This window comes from Meles meles, chromosome 6 (genome assembly GCF_922984935.1).
Source record: "Meles meles chromosome 6, mMelMel3.1 paternal haplotype, whole genome shotgun sequence".
NCBI lineage: Eukaryota > Metazoa > Chordata > Mammalia > Carnivora > Mustelidae > Meles > Meles meles.
In genome coordinates, this window is record NC_060071.1 from 137508293 (window position 1) to 137525061 (window position 16769).

General features: G+C 39.3%; 1 protein-coding gene across 8 annotated transcripts in view; it reads left to right on the top strand.

The window, feature by feature from the left end:
* NUMB (NUMB endocytic adaptor protein) overlaps nt 1-16769 on the top strand; it is a 191274-nt gene that overhangs the window by 16861 nt on the left and 157644 nt on the right. Inside the window, exon 1 of one of the 8 annotated variants that reach the window (XM_046009248.1) lies at nt 4975-4995. The exons of the other annotated variants lie outside the window; for them this stretch is intronic. The gene's annotated coding sequence lies outside the window, so the exon portion shown is untranslated. Of the gene's footprint in view, nt 1-4974; nt 4996-16769 lie in introns of those variants that run through there. 8 annotated transcript variants of the gene reach the window in all.

Here is a 16769-nt window from a genome sequence, read left to right on the forward strand (position 1 = left end):
CTCAGCAGGAAGCCCGCTTCTCCCTCCCCCACTCCCCATGGTTGTGTTCTCTCGTTGTCTCTCTCTGTGTCAAATAAATAAATAAAATCTTTAAAAAATAAAATAAAATTCTGTGATTTTTGTGTATTCTGCTTAGACTTTCTGGGTATTTATTGGTAGTCATTATATACTTATTGAATGAATGTAGTGAACAACAGCCAGTTACCCTCTAAAGGCTTATGAATAATAGTGTTGAAAGTTATTATCAGTAAAATTATGACTTTTGAGAATATTGCTAAAAAAATAAACCTGCCTTTTACTTTTGGAAGTATTTTATTAAATTACTTTCAAATTTGGGCTGGGTGTAATATTAAATGTCTTGAAAGGTCCTACCCCTGGCCTCCCTGCCTGCCACCTTTTCCCATCATATTCCCTTTGGAGTAAAATTTTGGGAAGTGTAAATAGGATTTTTGAAAAATTGTTTAGACAGTTAGTTTAAAACCTCCTTAAAAGTCATGATAAATTCCACATGAAGTTGATGAAGCATGCTTTCAATGAACACTTTTACTTGTATAAGTATATGCGTTCCATCATTTGAACTTCAGACCTGGAAAGGACATTAGTTTTTGTTTGCTTGAAAATACTTCATATTTTCATTCTGTAGTGGGTAAGGTTGAGTTCTATAGCACATTTACTGAAAAATTTGTTTTCTGTTTCCTAATTAAGATCATCAAACATGATTTCAGTGGAACTCTACAGTTTCTCTGTCTGTAGCTGCTTTGGTTTTTCATCTCTTCTTCTTATATGCCCTTTATTTATTTATTTTTAAATAGTTTGTTTGTTTATTTGTCAGAGAAAGGGCACAAACAGGGGGAGCAGCAGGCAGAGGGAGAAGCAGATTCTCCGCTGAGCAAGGAGCCAGACGTGGGACTCAGTCCCAGGACCCGGAGATCATGACCTGAGCTGAAGGTCGACACTTAACCAGCTGATGACTCTTAACCAGGCATCCCTGTCCTTTACTTTTTGCCCTTTTTGTTTTTTTATTAAGGTTGTTTGTCCTGACCTGAATGCTTTTTTTCCCCCGTATTACCTTTTTAAGCGATAATAGAACCATCTTCTTTTTTTTTTTAATTTGTACATTTTTAAATTATTTTTATTAATGTATAATGTATTATTTGCCCCAGGGGTACAGGTCTGGGAATCATCAGGCTTACACATTTCACAGCACTCATCACAGCACATACCCTCCCCAATATCCATAACCCAACCGCCTTCTCCCTATCTCCCCCCCAAGCAACCCTCGGTTTAGAACCATCTTATATGAGTGCTTTCTTACCACTTTTTCTACATTTTATTTCTATTTTGATCCCGTAGCACTTTGTAGCAATATTATATGGCATATTATCTGCTCTGCATTTATAGTTACATCCATTTTCCTCCCTAAGTAGATTATATACCTACTGGGAATAGGATCTTTGTCACTTTGACTTACGCTTTGTAACACCCAAAGTTACCTATCATAGTTCCTTGTATGTCGTTGGTCCCCAGTGGTGTTGGAATTGAATTAATTTAATTATCTCTGTCCTCAATGAAGTTTATAGTGTGGGGGAAGGAGATACACAATATGAAGATAAGTACAGAGGAAAATTGCCATTTGAGACTATGCAGTAAAAAGAATGAATAGTATGCTGTAATAGGAGAATAACAGAGGAACCAGTTTTGATCTTGTTGGCAAAGTCCACCTTTAGGTTGACATTTGAATTGGTATGAAGAACTAGAAGGAACCACAGTGCACAGAGCTGGAGGTATTTTGTCCTTGTGGGAAGAGTAAAGAAAGAGCTTGAATTTTGAGGTACTGAAGTAAGGCTATAGCTTAGTGAGTGTGAGGGAAAGTACTTTTTAGGATGAGCTTAGATAGGTATAAAGAGGTCAGTCATGAAGTGCCTTGTAGGTTGCTATAGATTTGGATTTTGTTCTAACTGGGGTTCCATTGAAGGATTTTTTTTTTTTTTTTTTAAGATTTGTTTATTTATTTGACAGAGAGATAGCACAAGTAGGTAGAGCAGCAGACAGAGGGAGAGGGAGAAAAAGGCTCTCCACTGAGCAGGGAGCCAGATGTGGGGCTCGATCCCAGGACCCTGGTTTCATTTCCTGAGCCGAAGGCAGCCGTTTAACTGACTGAGCTACCCAGGTGCCCCACCACTGAAGGATTTTAAGCAGAGGATAAGATAAATATGGTAATACATTTTAAAAAGATTTATTTATTTTAGAGAAAGAGACAGTGTGAGTGAGCTGGGGAGGGGCAGGGGAAGCAGACTCCCTGCCAATTGGGGAGCCTGATTCAGGTCTCAATCTCAAGGCCCTGGAATCATGACCTGAGCTGAAATCAAGAGTGAGAGCCTGGATGGCTCTGTGGATTGGGCCGCTGCCTTCGGCTCGGGTCGTGATCTCGGGGTCCTGATCTCGGGGTCCTGGGATCGAGTCCCGCATCGGGCTCTCTGCTCCGCGGGGTGCCTGCTTCCTCCTCTCTCTCTGCCCGCCTCTCTGCCTACTTGTGATCTCTCTGTCAGATAAATAAATAAAATCTTTAAAAAAAAAAAAAGAGTGAGAGCATGATACACATTTTTAAAAGATTATCATGGCTATTATCTGATAGTTAGGTTTTAGGGAGAAGCAGAAGAGAGAGCAGGAAGAGCAATTTATTTATTTATTTATTTATTTTTTTAAATTTATTTATTTGACAGAAAGAGATCACAAGTAGGCAGAGAGGCAGGCAGAGAGAGTGAGAGGGAAGCAGGCTCCCTGCCGAGCAGAGAGCCCGATGCGGGACTCGATCCCAGGACCCTGAGATCATGACCTGAGCCGAAGGCAGCGGCTTAAACCACTGAGCCACCCAGGCGCCCCAGGAAGAGCAATTTAGAAGAGTGTTGGAAGTAGAGACAGAAGTGGATGAATTCAGATATATTTTAGTGATAGAATTTTCAAGATTTACTGATGGATTAGATGTGAAAGAGAAAAAGAAATCAAAGGAATCAAAACTTACTACCAAGTTTCTGGCTTGGTATTAACATATAAGAGGACTAGGAAAAGAACTTATTATGAGGATGAGAATCATTGGGATCTGTGAATTTCCAAGTGACATCTAAATGATAGTGTTGGGATATGGGAGGCTGGAGCTTAAGGAGAGGCGATACTGGAAATTGTCATTATATAGGTGGTATTGAGAGACATGAGGAAAGGGTGAGATCGGCTGTCTGGTACTGAGCTCAGAAGAACTCCAAATATTCTTTCTAGTGAGGTGGGGAATGGAGTTTATATCGAGAGAAACCAGGATATGTCATGGAAGCCTAAGAGAAGAGAGAGAGAACAGTGCCAGTGTGATTTATCAAAATGGAAATTATTGATGGTAATATGTTGGTCATCTTTGTATGTTTCTCCAGATCTATTTTTGCCCTTTTCTTCTCTGCTTTGTGCTTCAGAAGGCTGACCTCTATGGTTTATATTACCCAGGCTTCTTTTCCTTCTGGCTTCGTGTTGTGTACAGCCAGTGGGGATACAATTGGCAGGAGACTGGACGGTGGAAGGAAAAAGAGATTAGGGTATTTATTCCCTTTCCTCTTCCCGACGGGGCTCCAGTTTAGATAAAAACTGCATACCTTTACCTGTAGCTGCAGGGTACCTTTTCCACTGCCATAGGTTTTTCTGGTTTTGTTAACTTCAGGCTTCAGAGAGGTGAAACTTGTACACCTTGTACTTTCTAGTAGTTTAAAGAAGGTAATAGCTTCTTTTTCTTTCTTTTTTTTTTTTTCTTGATTGCTCTCTATATATGCTACTTTAATCTGACCACACTTTTGTAAATAGTCTCTCCATTAAGCTCTCTTCATTTATTCCTTTAAGTGTGCTATCTGTTCAAGGGGCAGTTTCAATGAACTTGTGGAGGTAGACCAGTTTGGAACAGGTTGAATAGTAAATGGAAAGTTGAGAATTAGAGACTGTGAGAACTGATAATTTTTGAGGAATGAGGCTCTAAAGGGTAGCAAATGGGGGAGGAGGTGGAGCATAGCTGTGTAGGGAATAATGGGATACTCTACAAAACATGTAAATATGGGAGGTAATGGTACATGTTTACGTGATACTGAGAATGATCTTGTAGAGGAGGAAAGATTGGTGATCTAGGAGAGAGTAAATTATGGAAGGAAAGAAACCTCTAAGTGAAAGAGAGAATGCAAAGAGCAAACTTCAGTGGTCATTTAATAGGAATCAGGGGCACATGGGTGGTTCAGTCGGTTAAGTATCCGACCCTTGGTTTTGGCTCAGGTCATGATTTCAGGGTCTTGGGATTGAGCCCCATTTTGGGCTCTGAGCGCAATGTGGAGTCTGCTTGGGATTCTGCTTCTCTCGCTCTGCCCCTCTCCCTGCTCTCGCTCACTTATTTGCTCTTGCTCTATCAAAATGGAAAAAATTTTAAAAAAATAATAATCAGAGATGCTTATTCATTTTAAAGCAGTGGAGAAGAAGATGACTGTTCAGTTTGGGGGGGATGTTACAGATTTGGTTGTGGAAAAAATTGGGAGCTTCATTGATGGCTTCTGTTTTCTTAATGAAGGTATTATAAATTAAGTAGTGGGAGAAATGGAGAGTGGGTGAAATGTTTAAAAGTTGCAAAACAGCCACAACAGGGAGCTTTTAGAGTAATATTGTTGTGGTTGAGGTTGTTAGTTGTGAATTTATGACAATAATCAGTCTGACTGGTTATGTGATTTTCTTCAATATTATGTTGCTCTGTCGTGGTCATGGAGAAGAATAACGAGTTTTGCTAGGAGAGTGTGAAGGAGAGGGACTGGGCAATAGTAAATAGAGTGCAAGGAGTGATTGATTATATTGATGAACTGTAAAATCTGTACTGGATAAAAAAGACGAGTGAAACTAGGGGAATGATAGGAAGAAAGTGGAGGGTTTCGTAAGTAGGTAGTTTCATTAAGAATGAAGAATTATTTCTGAGGGACAGTTGAACAAGTGAGTTGGAAAGATCAAACCTTTTATTATATGTCTTCTTTCTCATTTATGTCCCAAATAACCAGAATTTGTATAGACTTAGCCGCTTGGCATCTCCCATTCTATTTTTTTTTTTCAAAGATTTTATGCTCACTCAAAGAGCATGAGTGAGAGAGAGTGAGAGCACAAGCAGTGAAACAGCAGAGGGAAGGGGTGGGGGGGAACAGGCTCCCTGCTGAGTGGGGAGCCCAACACAGGGCTTCCTCCCAGAACCCTGGGATCATGACCTGAGCCGAAGGCAGACACTTAACCAGCTGAGCCACTCAGGTGCCCCGTAGAATCTCCCATTCTGAATAGACAGCTTTTTAATTTTATATTGCTCCCCCCCCCCCCCCCCCCCCCCCCGCTTTTTAGGACTTACTTGAGAGAGAGCAGGTATATACGTGTGTGCCCTGGGAAGAGGGGAAGAGGAAGAGGGAGGGAAGGAGATTCCCATTGAGTGCGAAGTCCCACAGGGGGCTCAGTCTCATGACCCTGAGATCCTGACCTGACCTGAAACCGAGAGTCAGTCACTCAACTGAGTCACACAGGTGCCCCCAAATAGACAGTTTAAATCCACATTTTAGCCAAATCGATTTAAACACAGTCTCTGACCTATAGAACTTATGAGTGTTATTTAAAACAAGGCATTTTCAAGTCTATTAAAAAATATTTTTCTATTTGATAAATGTGAATATTTATCAAATTGACTTTCTTTGATAACTTTCTATAACAAACTTCCTTTGTTAACTTTCTATGCACAGGAAAATAATTTTTTTCTGAAAAATACCTGATTCTATTTAGGATCTTTCTATGAAATTGGTGACATAAGATCTAAACTTATTTTTCCTTAAAACCATTAAAAAACTCTTATTCATTATTGGTACAGTCTTTTGGAAAACAGTTTGGCAGGTTCTCACATACAGTTAAACACACACTTATTGTAATGATCTAATAGATCTAATAAGTATTTACTCAAGTGAAACGAAAACTTCATCTGTGCTAATGCCCCAAACTGGAGACAAATTCACATGTATGGCAACTGTGAACCTCCATACAGTGGACTACCATTCGGCAGTGCATGCAGCAGCATGGGCGGATAGTGATGCATTATGCTAAGTGAAAGAAGCCAGACTCTGACCACATACTGCCTGATTCCATTTTTACACTCTTTTGGAATAAATGAAACTAAAAGGACAGAAAACTGACCAGTGGTTGGCAGGAAGGGAAGGCGTGAGAGAATTTTTTGGGGTATTCTGTATTGCCTGTATCTGTTGTATATCTTGATTGTGGTGATGCTATGTATTTTTCAAACACAGAAATGTACACTTAAAAGTGAATTTCAGGGTTGCCTGGATGGTGCAGTCGGTTGGGCGTCTGACTCTTCATTTCGGCTCAGGTCATGATCTCAGGGTCATCAGATTGAGTCCTGAGTGGGGCTCTGTGCTTAGCAGCAGTGTCTGCTTGAGTTTCTCCCTCCCTCTCCTTCTCCTCTCCCTCATAGGTGCATGCATGAGTGAGTGAGCTCTCAAATAAGTAAATCTTTAAAGAAAAAGTGAATTTCAGTGTTTCTAAGTTATACCTCAATTAAAGTTCTAGGATATGTTACCATATTAAAAAGTATTTTGGAAAACTATCTCAAAATGTTTGTTTTTAGATTCTACTTATGTGACTTTTGGGGGAGCAGAGAGTGGTAGACAAGCATCATTAGCATTTATAAAGTTGTTTGAAACTCTAGAAATGTGTAAATGCTGAATTTGTCTATGTGTAGCAAACGTTGCTATCATGTGTTTAAAAGAATGTTACAATGTTAGCATTAGTAGAGAAAAAGAGGGACACTTGGGTGTCTCAGTCGGTTAGGTGTCTGCCTTTGCTCAGGTTATGATCCCAGAGTCCTAGGATGGAGTCTTGTGCATCTATCTGTCTTCTTCCTCCGCAGGGTGCTTGCTTTTCCCTCCACCTGCCACTCCCCCTGCTTCTGCTCTCTCCGTCTCTGACAAATAAATAAATAAAATCTTTAAAAAAAAAAAAAAAAAGAACCTGAAGTCTCGGTTAGGTTAGCCAAAGTTGCACAGCTAGTTGTTAGCAGAGATAGGTCTAGAATTTAAGTGATGGATTACTAATTTGATCCTTGTTTTACTAAAACACAGTTTTTATTCTGAGTTAGTTCTTCTAGAGACTATTTTTAATTCCTATTTGGAACTCTTTAATTGTGTCATCCTCAAGCTGGAAACCACTCCCTTCCTAGTGGTAGGAAAGGCCTGTGTCTGGTTGATAATAGGACTGTGTCTAGTTGATAAATAGGAAGGCTGAATTTGAGAGATCCTGCATCACTTAAAGTTTGCTTAGACATAATCAACAAATTTAGTTATAAAGACGCTTTTCTTTAGGTGTGGGAAACTGGATGCTTAGTTTTGGAATTGTCAAAGGTTACCAGTTAGAAATAGGTTTTTGTAACTTTATTGCATTTAAAAATCAACCTTTTGCTGGGGCAAAAGAGGAGTGAGTGTGCAACTCTTTTTTTTTTTTTTTTTTTTTTTTTTAAAGATTTTATTTATTTATTTGACAGAGAGAGATCACAAGTAGGCAGAGAGGCAGGGCAGAGAGAGAGGAGGAAGTGGGCTCACCTGCGGAGCAGAGAGCCTGATGCGGGGCTCGATCCCAGGACCCTGAGATCATGACCTGAGCCGAAGGCAGCGGCTTAATCCACTGAGCCACCCAGGTGCCCCGAGTGTGCAACTCTTGATCTTGGTCTTATGAGTTCAAGCCTCATGTTGGATATAGAGATTACTAAATAAATAAAAACTTAAGAAAAACCCCAGTGTTTTCAGATTATCATGATTCTTCGTTTGTTCGGAAGGTAGGAAAAGTTTAAGAATGGTAGGTTTTTTCTGGTTACCTTAAGGAATGAGGATTTATCTTATAAATACCAGGGGTGTGAGGAAGCACCAGAAAGGCTTAATAGTTATACACTTACGAAATGGAGACTGGAATGTCATTCAGATACAGTAGCAGATTTAGTTGTCTTCTTCATTTTTTTTTATGGAAAGTACAATTTTATTTCCTATTTTTTTAAAGTTTTTGTTATTGAAGTATAGTTGACATACAATGTTATATGAGTTTCAGGTGCACAGTGCAGTGATTCAACAATTCTGGACATTATACAGTGCTCATCACTTAAGTGTAGTCACCGTCTGTAGCCATACAAGGTTGTTATTAACTATATTCCTTATGTTGTACTTTTCCTCTCTGTGACCTAATGTGAAGTTTGTGCCTCTTAATCCCCTTCACTTACTTGCCTACCCCTCCCTTTTCTGGCAACCACTAGTTTATTCTCTGTATTTATAAGCCTGTTTCTGTTTTGTTTTGTTTTTTAGATGCCACATATAAGTGAAATCATGTGGCAGTTGTCTTTTAATGTCTGATTTATTTCACTTAGCATAATACCCTCTGGGTCTATCCATGCTGTTGCAAATGCAAAACCTCATTCTTTTTTATGGCTGAGTAATATTTGTTTGTGTGTACACCACCGTCTTCTTTATCCATTCATCTTTTGATGGACACTGAGGTTGTTTCTGTGTCTTGGCTGTTGTAAATAATGCTACATTGAACACAGGGGTGTGTGTGTGTGTATATATATATATATATATATTTTTAAAGATTTTATTTATTTATATGACAAAGGGAGAGAGAGCACAAGTAGGCAGAGAGGCAGGCAAAGAGAGAGGGGGAAGCAGGCTCCCCACTGAGCAGAGAGCCTGATGCGGGGCTCGATCCCAGGACCCTGAGATCATGACCTGAGATGAAGGCAGAGGCTTAACCCCCTGAGCTACCCAGGCGCCCCATATCTTTTTGAATAATACTGAGGGGTTTGTTTTTTGTTTTTGTTTTGGGTGCGGAAGTAAGTACCCAGTAGTGAAATTACTGAATCATACAGTATTTCTGTTTTTAATTTTTTGAGTTACCTTCATACTGTTTTCCACAGTGGTTGCACCAACTTACATTCCTACCATCAGTACATGAGGGTTCACTTTTCTCCACATCCTCAGTCAACACTTGTTATTTCTTTTCTTTTTTTGATAATAGCCATTCTGACTAGTGTGAGGTGGTACCTCATTGTAGTTTTGGTTTGTTGGGAAGGTAGGAAAGATCTAAGAATGGTAGGTTTTTTCTGGTTACCCTGTGGAATGAGCTGATTACTAATCTGGTGATTAGTAATGTTGGGCATGTCTTTATATGTCTATTGGCCATTTGTATGTCTTCTTTGGAAAAATGTCTATTTAGGTCCTTCGCCTGTTTTAACCAGAACATTTGGGGTCTTTTTGGTGTTGACTTGTATACATTCTTTATATATTTTGAATATTACCCCCTTTACAGATATATTAAATATTTCTGAGACTCAGAAAACTTTCCCTGTCCCTCTGTGTTCTCCTCTTCCCTTGTGGTATAAGTTTTATCCTTGCCTCTGGACCCTAGTTCTGGAGCCAGGCTTAGAGTTCCTGCCCCTCAGAGATATTGGTGATAGTGTGAATGTTGCAGAACCAGTTTCAGAGCTAACTGGTTATCCTGGTTACTTTCTTGATTTTGAAACTGTGTGTGTGTCTTGCAACCTTTGTGGAAGTTATTTACTATGAACCATAGTCCTAGGTAGAATTGGCAAGTTTTTTCTTTTCTTCAAAGATTTTATTTATTTATTTATTTTAAAGATTTATTTATTTGAGAGAGAAAGACAGATAGTGAATGTATGCTGTGGGGAAGGGGCAGAGGAAGCAGAAGAGGGAGTCTCAAGCAGACTCCGAGCTGAGCACAGAGCCTGACACAGGGCTCTGTCTCGCAACCCTGAGATCATAACCTGAGCTGAAACCTAGAGTTGGATGCTCGGTCAACTCTGCCACCCAGACATCCCTAAATTTCTTATTTTTAAGTAAGCTCTACAGCCAACTTGGGGCTTGAACTCAGAACCCTGAGATTGAGAGTCACATGCTCCACTAACTGAGCCAACCAGGTGCCCCAAGTTGTTTTCTTTCTTTTTTTCTTTTTTCTTTATTTGACAGACAGAGATCACAAGCAGGCAGAGAGGCAGGCAGAGAGAGAGGAGGAAGCAGGCTCCCTGTAGAGCAGACAGCCTGAGACCTGAGCCAAAGGCAGAGGCTTTAACCCCCTGAGCCACCCAGGCACCCCCCCCCCAAGTTGTTTTCTTTATATGGCAGGCTACTCAAGTCCTAGCTCTGAGAAATCCTTTGTCTTACTTGTATGGAAGACTTTTAGTCCCTTTTCCCCAGGGAAGCCAAACTCCCAGGTGGTTATTTTTGGACTAGGACCCTTGTGGGCTTTTTGCTTCATCATTGCTTACCATTTTGCAGTTATGTTCCCTGTCACTTCCTGAGAGATATGTGTATTATTTTTTGAGCTAGTTGTACATTATTTATTTATGTATTTGACACATTTGCATATTTTTCTTGGATAAACTTACTGTGCCAACTAGAAGCCTTTTTAATCTTTCAAAGTTACAGTTTCTCATTTTTAAAATTGGATTTGTAGCCCTTACCTCTTGTATTTCGTATTTTGATGAAATGAGGTTGTATACACTCCTGTATTTGTATTCTATGAACAATGCCTAGCATATAGTAAGTGGTGTATATATGGCAGCTGTTATGTTCTGTGCGGATCCTATAATCCTATAATTACTTATTGATTTTTTATTTAGACAGATATATCTGTATCTATATAGATAAAGATATCTGTATATAATATATATAATATATAATAACCCTAAAACCCTAAAGTGTCAGTCAGTATTGGAAATTTTTGCAAATGTATTTGGGGATTATGGTGTGTTTTGGGGCTTTTGGGTGGTATATTTAAATCTGATTTTAATCTGTGTCTTAGCAACTTTGAATTGGAGGTTTTTCAAGATGAATTGTAATTTTTTTTAATATAATAAAGTGCTAAAGTGTTTAGTTCTTTGTATTTGTGGTAACATTTTAGAAATATTTAGGTGATTGATTTTTTTTTTAAGATTTTATTTATTTATTTGACAGACAGCGATCACAAGTAGGCAGAGAGGCAGGCAGAGAGAGATGGAGAAGGAGGCTTCCTGCTGAGCAGAGAGCCGGATGTGAGACTTGATCCCAGGACCCTGGGATCATGACCTGAGCTGAAGGTAGAGGCTTTAACCTACTGAGCCACCCAGGCGCCCAGTGACTGATAATTCTTTTAAGCTCTATTGCATACACTTTTCCATTAGCTACTAATCAAAAAAGTCAGTGCATTAGGTATAGATATCACAGAGATTATGGAAGTTATAATGGATTGAATTTCAAGCCTGGAAAAGGGAAGTAACTGTACATGAAGGAGAAAATAAGGTCTTGTTTCAAGTGGAGATTTTGGCTTAGACATCCGTAGTTATGACTGAGTAAAGTTCCTCTTTGGGAAAGAGGAACAAAAAGGAGGGATAAAATATTATAAGACAGGGACGCTTGACTGACTCAGTCTGTAGAGCATGCAACTCTTTTTTTTTTTTTTAAAGATTTTTATTTATTTATTTGACAGAGAGAGATCACAAGTAGGCAGAGAGGCAAGCAGAGAGAGTGAGAGGGAAGCAGGCTCCCTGCCGAGCAGAGAGCCCGATGCGGGACTCGATCCCAGGACCCTGAGATCATGACCTGAGCCGAAGGCAGTGGCCTAAACCACTGAGCCACCCAGGCGCCCCGAGCATGCAACTCTTGATCTCAAGTTTTAAACCCTGCGTTACTTAAAAATAAAAATAAAATAAAAAAATACATAAGACTTGCAGCTTGTGTGTATAGTTTATAACTGATATGCTTTCAAGTTGTAACTCCTAAAGTCTTCACTCCAGTCAAACTTTACCCGTGAATTTAGAAGTATAAATGGAAAAAAATTTTTTCTTTTAAAATAGAAATGTCAAATTATTCTTTCTTCTTGAGTTTTGGGTTCAAATTAGTGGAGGGATGAGACATGTGGATTATTGTCCACTCTTCTTTAGGGAAACCTTGGTATATTATTCTGCCCTTTGGAGATGTGTCTAAGATTGTGCTTGCTGATAAATGATCTTACTTCCTTATTTCTTCAGCTGAAATAATAAGACATACTACTTCCTTTTCCTCTTACATCAAGCCCTGAGTGTGCCTTTGCTTTTGTTTTTGTCTTGTCTTATAGACTGTTGTGTGGATATGGATGTTTGTAACTATGGAAGTGTATTATCAATTAAGAAGCGTAGCACAGCACCAAATAGAGTTTTAAAGTTAATCCACATGAACGAGAACTAATTCAATATGCCATCTTCTCATGTTGTTATTCTCAAATAAAGTTTAGAGAACTTCTTCTGAGAGGACTAATCGAGGGACTATGTTAGAGACACTTTGGCTAAACTGAGATTTTATGAAATTCTTTTCTTTTTTTTAAGATTTAATTTATTTATTTGACAGAGACACACCAGAGAGGGAACACAAGTAGGGGGTTGGGAGAGAAGAAGCAGGCTTGCCACTGAGCAGGGAGCTCAGTGCTGGGCTCCATCCCAGGACTCTGGGGTCATGACCTGGGCTAAAGGCAGATGCTTAATGACTGAGCCACCCAGGCACCATTTTTTATGAAGTTCTTTTTTTTTTTTTTTTAAAGATTTTATTTATTTATTTGACAGACAGAGATCATAAGTAGGCAGAGAAGCAGGCAGAGAGAAAGGGGGAAGCAGGTTCCCTGCTGAGCAGAGAGCCCGATGTGGGGCTCGATCCCAGGACCCTGAGATCATGACCTGAGCCGAAGGCAGAGGCTTTAACCCACTGAGCCACCCAGGCGCCCCTTTATGAAGTTCTTTTTTTTTTTTTTTTTTTTTTTAAAGATTTTATTTATTTATTTGACAGAGAGAAATCACAAGTAGGCAGAGAGGTAGGCAGAGAGAGTGAGAAGGAAGCAGGCTCCCTGCCAAGCAGAGAGCCCGATGCGGGACTCGATCCCAGGATCCCGAGATCATGACCTGAGCCGAAGGCAGCAGCTTAAACCACTGAGCCACCCAGGCGCCCCCTTTATGAAGTTCTTAATGGTTGTGCGTTTCTTTCCAAGCGGAAAGGGTTTTGTTTCCTTTTTTTTTTTAAAGATTTATTTATTTATTTATTTGAGAGAGAGAGGAGAATGAGAGAGAAAGAAAGCAAGTGCATAGTGTGGGGAAGGGCAGAGGGAGAGGGAGAGAGAATCCTCCAGTGGGACTCCCTGCTGAGTACAAAGCCAGATATGGGGCTGGATCCCAGGACCCTGAGATCATGACCTGAGCCGAAATCAAGTTGGTCACCTAACCTACTGAGTCATCCAGGCACCCCCATATAGAAAGATTTTTAAAAAGACTGTTAATTTTTTTTTTTTTTTTTTTTTAAAGATTTTATTTATTTATTTGACAGAGAGAGATCACAAGTAGGCAGACTGTTAATTTTTTAACTGTCAGAATCTATAGTGAGATTACTGGAGTGTTGGATTAAATAGAAGATTGAATAAAATTATGATCCAGAGTTGTTCTTTTTTTTAAAGATTTATTTATTTATTTACAGTATTTATTTGACAGGGAGAGAAACAGTGAGAGAGGGAACACAAGCAGAGGGCTGTGAGAGGTAGAAGCAGGATTCCTGCTGAGCAGGGAGCCTGATGCCAGGCTCAGAGGACACCACTCAGGCACCCTGATCCAGAATCTTTGATATTGGAAAGTAATTAGATACTGTATGTCATGGTAATTGCTAAGATTATACCTTTATTCTGGGCTGCCTGGCTGGCTCTGTCTGTAGAGCATACAACTCTTGATCTTGGGGCTGTAAATTCAAGGCCCATGTTGGGTATAGAGATTACTTTAAAAAAAAAATCTGGGGCGCCTGGGTGGCTCAGTGGATTAAGCAGCTGCCTTCGGCTCAGGTCATGATCTCAGGGTCCTGGGATCGAGCCCCGCATCAGGCTCTCTGCTCCGTGGGGAGCCTGCTTCCTCCTCTCTCTCTGCCTGCCTCTCTGCCTACTTGTGATCTCTCTCTGTCAAATAAATAAATAAAATCTTAAAAAAAAAAAAAAATCTTAGGGGCACCTGGATGGCTCAGTGGGTTAAGCTTCTGCCTTCGGCTCAGGTCATGGTCCCAGGGTCCTGGGATCAAGCCCCACATTGGGCTCTCTGCTCAGCGGGAAGCCTGCTTCCTCCTCTCTCTCTCTCTGCCTGCCTCTCCAACTACTTGAGATCTCTGTCTGTCAAATAAATAAAGTAAAAAAAAAAAATTTTTTTTTAATCTTTAAAAAATTCTCATATTGAGAAATAGCTACTATAGGTAGTCTGCTGTACTCAGAATAGCTCAAGATGCTTTATGTTGCTCTTTTACCATTAACACTTCTCTTGCATTGGCTGAGGTTTTTTTGTTTTTTTTTTTTAAATTTATTTATTTGAGAGGGAGGGAATGAACAAGAAAGAGAACACAAGCAGGGGGAGCAGCAGAGGCAGAGGGACAAGCAGGGAGCCCTGTGTGGGGCTCGATCCCAGGACCTTGGGAGCGTAATCTGAAGGCAGCTACCCAGATGTACCTGATGAGTTTTTTAATCTGTATTGCTATATTGAATCTTTGTGAAGCAGTATAGTTTGATGGAAAGAACATAGGATTTGAAATCAGAGGGCTTAAAGTCCTGTCTCTCAGTTTACCAGCTCTGTGACTTTGAATGATTGTTCTCCTTACAAGTAATACTAAAAAAAAGATATCTGTCTTAATAGAATTATTATAAAGATTAAAATTAAGTATGCTTTGTAAACTGTAACATACTTTTTGAGTATTACAATATTTTTCAATTGGGACCTTTGTTGTATTTTGCAAAAATAACACTGTCCTGAAAGATTGCTTTCAGATGGGTGAAAAAATTGCCCAACTTTGGATTGATGTGTCACTTTCTTTGGAGGTGAGGATTCTTGGGTTTTATTTATTTATTTATTTATTTTAATATTTATTTATTTATTTTTGATCCTTGGGTTTTAATCTGCCTTTATATACTTTCTCTAATAATAATTTTCTTCACTGAATGAGGAATTCTTTTTTCTTTAAAGTTTTTATTAAGTAATTTCTCTACCCAATGTGGGGCCCAAACTCGTGACCCCGAGAACCGAGCCAGCCAGGGGCCACTCTTCTTTGCCAAAGTTAGAAATTGGGTAGGCTTTATCATTTCATTTAGCTTTATGGTGTTGTGAAAATAAAGGCTGTCTGGAAACCACACTGGGACTTAGCCTTTCTAGAAGTCACTGGTTCTCAGTGGGGTCAGGACCCCTATGAATCTTTGAATCTTTGAAGGTGCACTTTTGGTTGCCACAATGATTAGGGTGGGGTAGGTGCAGCACTGTTGTTCAGTGAGCAGAAGCCAGGAATGCCATACATTCCACAATGTCTGAGACAGTTCTGCATGATTTTTGAACATTTTCCCAGCTCTCGTAGGTGAAAAACCTGTCTGTACTTACCTAGTGCTAATTCTGTTATACATTTAAACAGTAATTTTTTGCATGGTTTTAATAGACACTAAATTTTCTAGGAATACAACTGCTTAGTAAACTGAGGGCAGATTATACTTTGTTCAGAACTTTAACAAGAGTTGTTAACTGTTTTTGGAAAATCATTACCAATGGCATTGACCCTTTTGGCATCTGATTCTCTAATACAACTCAGTTGTGTCAGTCTACATTTGTAGATGTTATGTGCATGGCATGTCTGTGTATGTGTGCAAGTGTCAATTTCCTTAATAATGAATGCTGGGATGGTTATACCTGAACATTTCAGTATTACAATGTATTAAATTACTTTTCTTTCTTTTATATTATATTAGGCATTATCTTAAGTTTTGGAAACTGAGGATAGATAAATTACCTACTTGCATCTCAGTTCAGCTCTTCTTCTTTTATTTTTTAAAGATTTTATTTATTTATTGGGAGAGTACATGCCACGTGAGTAGGAGGAGGGACAGGGAGGCAGAGAGAGGAATCCCAAGCTGACTCTGAGCTGAGGCTGAGCACAGAGCCCAGGTGAGCATGGAGCCAGGGTAGGGGGTGTTTGATCATTCAGTCTCATGACCCTGAGAGTCAGACATGCAACTGACTGAGCCACCCAGGCACCCCAGTTTGTGCTCTTGAAACAAAAATCTTTTATTTTAGTGGAGTTTCTGGATGGAGCCTGTATTTAATGGAAATCTACCTTGCCTTTCAAGAGAGAGAGGATGTTGATGTTGATCCGTGTTATAGATGTCTGTCCTCTTTCCTTTTCTGTTTTCCCTTCCCATTATGAAGTATATGGTACTCAGACAAGAATATGGGGTTGTGTATGTAAGTAATGAAGCATATAATAAAACCAATACCTGTGAACATATCACCCAGGTTAAGGAATATCTTACCAGTATTGTTGGTATGTTTCTCCTTGATTTCCATTCACCTGTCTCTCTACCAGGGATAAAACTATTCAGAATTTTTGTTTTGATTTGTTTGTTATTTCCTTCCTTAAGTTTACCACATTTGTATGTATTTCAAAAATTTATTATTTAGTATTGCTTATTTTTTAGCTATAAAAATGGAATCATAGTATACATATATTCTTGTTTTGTTTTACTACATATATTTATTTGCTTTGGCTAATCAATATTATGTTTTTAAGATTCACCTATATCAGTATGTGTAACTGTTATTTATTTTCTCAGGTATATGTATTAGTTGTATGACTGTACCACAGTTTTATCTTTTCTCCTAAAGATAG